Source organism: Rattus norvegicus, chromosome 17 (assembly GCF_021556685.1).
Source record: "Rattus norvegicus strain SHRSP/BbbUtx chromosome 17, alternate assembly SHRSP_T2T, whole genome shotgun sequence".
NCBI classification, from domain to species: Eukaryota; Metazoa; Chordata; class Mammalia; order Rodentia; family Muridae; genus Rattus; species Rattus norvegicus.
The window spans coordinates 33865351-33868862 of NC_141550.1; the positions used below are offsets into that span (position 1 = coordinate 33865351).

The following is a 3512-nucleotide window of genomic DNA, read 5'->3' on the forward strand; positions in this document are numbered from 1 at the left end:
CCCAAGTCAGAGGCCTGAAGCCCAAAGCTTGAAAACATCTTTCTGAAATGGTCACATTTCAGGAAGATGCACTGGCTTATCCTGGCTGTCGTAGGAAGTCCAGAGAATTGGCCTCTGACAACCTCAGAAACTGATGAGGAACAGACCTATTCCTGGCCCCGGATCGTCTTTGTTGGGCTGCTTCTCAGCTGAGGCTGTCTGTCCAGGACTGGCTCAGATGTACATGGAGTCACACGTGTCCTGGAAAGCTTCACGGTCCATCTCTGGACAAACACTGGCACCACCACCAGCGGTTGGTACCTAGCTGGGTATTCAGTTTCATCATGAGACAGGGCCACAGACAAGAGCAGTTTCGGGTGAAGAGTCCCATCTGGGGATTCAGCTGAGAGAAGAAAGTTTAGATTGATCTCTGCCATGTTAGATATTCACTCCTGGTTCCTTAGAAGAGATTATATATGGAATTCATGCTTCTTCTGGGTTATTCCAGGTCCTGTCCTTGGGGAGGCCAGGGAATGACACAAAAGGACCATTTTCCTCAGATGCATCTTTCTAGTGTTTATGCCACATGCTTACTCAAGCAGACAGAATTTGTGAGATTGTCCCCACTTCTTCTCTTTCCATGACTTGTACAGCCTGTCTTGTTTGTGTCTTCTCTCTGTCCCCCTCTTGCTCTTTTCTTCTCCTCCTCCCTCTCTCTATCTCACCCAATTCGGGGAACCTTCGTTGTTACTACCTTGAGCTTGTGAAAGGAGGGAGTATAAGGGTTTATTTCCTGAAAGACAATCCCGAGGGAAGTTTTTCACTGGCTTCAGCATTCAGAAAGTGCTGCAATTGTGGTCCACTGGGCCAGGTTTCATCCCAAGTTGACAGCAGTACTTGGCAATGTCAGCTACTTGGTACTGGCTTGGGGGACAAGAAAGATACAAGACTAAAGGGGTCATGGGTTCTTCCTTTAAGGTTTCAAAGAGCATTTGAAGCCAGGCAGTATGTGGTAGAGATGGACTTCCTGAAAGAAGGCCCTAGGAGGCCACTGAGTGAAGATGTAACAGGGAGTCTGGATTGCAGCAACACCCCCAAGATGTTGAAGACAGCAGAGCCATAAGACATCTGCCCATGAGAGCTGCACACAGGGAGTGCAGTCAGCCATAGTGAGTATGAAGGTCAAGCAACAAGCTGGAGGAGTAAAGTCATCTAAGTCCGTTGAAAGAGAAGCCTTAGCTAACAGACACAATCTCTGTGCTTCTTTAAAGTCTGATCCTGCTCATACTTTATGTTAAGAGACACACCATCCCCACTGGCCTTGGTCCCCTCTAGGTTCCTCTGATCCACCTCGTTGCACCAGGACAGATCACGCTTTGGTGACACTGACCATGAGCGATGCCTATGTCAATGATGCCCTGGTCCTGGACTTGTCTTTGAAACAGCACAGGACAGCCAGGAGGATGGGTTTGCTCAGCAGTCTTCAAGTCTCGAACTCCATGAGAAAAGTCGTAGAAGCTGTCTTTGATGAAGTCATCATGTGAGAGGTTTTGGACAAGTGGCAATCCTGCTCATCACACTGGGATGTCACATAAGTGACCCCTCAGCTGGGCATTTATACAGTCTTCCAAATGTGTGTTCATGGGGGCAGATACTCTGGTCCTCACAAATATTGATGATCTTTTCAAAAGAGAAGTATTGCCAACATCAATAAGACCCAGGGTGGCCTGAGTCAATTCTGGTGACTGTCAGCCTTCGATTGAACACATAACTAGCAGTTGCTCCTGAGCAAGGTAGTTTTGACGGTGGGGACTGGGACCTACTGAATGCACACCTTAGTGACTGGGCAACCACTGATATCAGGAAGCACATTGGCATTTGTATAACCTGAGCAGCATCTCAGTATACCCTCTCCCTCCCGACGTTTAGCGTGTGGTTCAAATGCAGAAGTTGTGTCATTCCTCAGTCGAATCAAGCTGTGCAGTTACACTTACAGTCCTCGAACCACAAGTGTCAAGTGTAAATCCTGGGACCCCACTGTTTGCCACCCAAAGCTTCTGAACTTATAGTGGAACACCTTCTCCACCAGTGCTTTACACGTGCTCCAACACTATGACCTTGTCAACAATGCCTGCTCCTATCTAAGGTCAGTAGCCTTGCCACGGCTGTCCCTTGCAGGACAGCCTAGCTACACCAAACCATCTGTGTCATCAGAAGAAAGGCATAAGAGGTAGAAACAAGGCTAGGCTGATTACATTGAATCAGATTCTTAGGAAAACATCAAGAGAAAACCCTACAAGAGAAGCCATGTTCCCGTGGACACATCCATGACTTGGGTACAGTTCTGACCCTGAGCACGTGAGGCTGTGGTAAAGTTCATTACAATTTGTGGTGGTTTGAATATGCCTAGCCCAGGAAGTGGCACCATTAGGAAGTGTGGCTTTATTGGAGTAGGTGTGGCCTTGTTGGAGGAAGTGTATCTGTGGCAGTGGGCAATGAGACTCTCTCCCTAACCATGTGGGAGCCAGTCTTCTGCTAGCAGCCTTCAGATGAAGAACTCTCAGCTCCTCCTGCACCATGCCTGCTTGGACTCCTCCATGCTCCTGCCTTGATGATAGTGGACTGAACCTCGGAACCTGTGAGCCAACCCCAATTAAATGTTGTCCTTATAAGAGTTGTCTTGGTCATGGTATCTATTCACAGCAGTAAAACCCTAAGTATGGCACCTATAGGATGTCAGTGGGAGCTGGCTTTGAGATTTTATAGCCTGGCCCTGTTTCCACTTCATGTTGTTCTATCTCTATTGCTATCTCTATTTCTCTATTTCTCTCTCTCTCTCTCTCTCTCTCTCTCTCTCTCTCTCTCTTTCTCTCACATATATATATACACACACACATATATATACATATATGTATTTCTGTCTCTATATCTATTTTTCTATTTCTGATTCTCTTTCCTATATATGTATTTTTCTATCTTTCTGCATTTGATTCTATCACCTCTCTCTATATATCTCTATCTCTTTCTTTCTGTCTCTATTTCTGTTTTCCTGTCTTTCTTTGTCTCTATTTCCATCTCTACTTATCTGTCTCTATCTCCCTCCTGTATGTGGATGAAATGGAGTGGGATCTTTGTGCTTTTGACTTCCCAACCTGCCTCATGTCCCTTTTCCCATGCCCTTTCCACCGTGATGGACTCCATCCTTTTGATAATGGAAGACAAAATAAACTATTTCTTCCACAACTTACCTCTGGCTGTAACAGAATGCAGTTAATGCACTCATCCTTGATCTTGTATCCTCAGTCGCCTTTGAACTTGTGCAAGGAGATAAGCTGAAGGATGACCTCTTCTCTAGAGCTTCTTCCTGTCTAACTTCCATCTCCATAGACAGAATGTCCAAGCTTGGTACAATCTGTGGACCATGAGCTCCAGTATCCAGCCTTTAGCCTAGATGTGACCCTGTAATAGGTGCTCAATATTAACCTGATGAAGGGGTTTCTCTTAAGGCACAGCGTTCCCACTTGTAACTGGGA

The 3512-nt window shown here is 46.2% G+C and overlaps 1 pseudogene; it reads left to right on the plus strand.

Moving 5' to 3' along the window:
- Positions 1–223: 223 nt before the first annotated feature.
- On the plus strand, positions 224–2327 carry Gyg1-ps1 (glycogenin 1, pseudogene 1; annotated as a pseudogene).
- The last annotated feature ends 1185 nt before the right edge of the window (positions 2328–3512 follow it).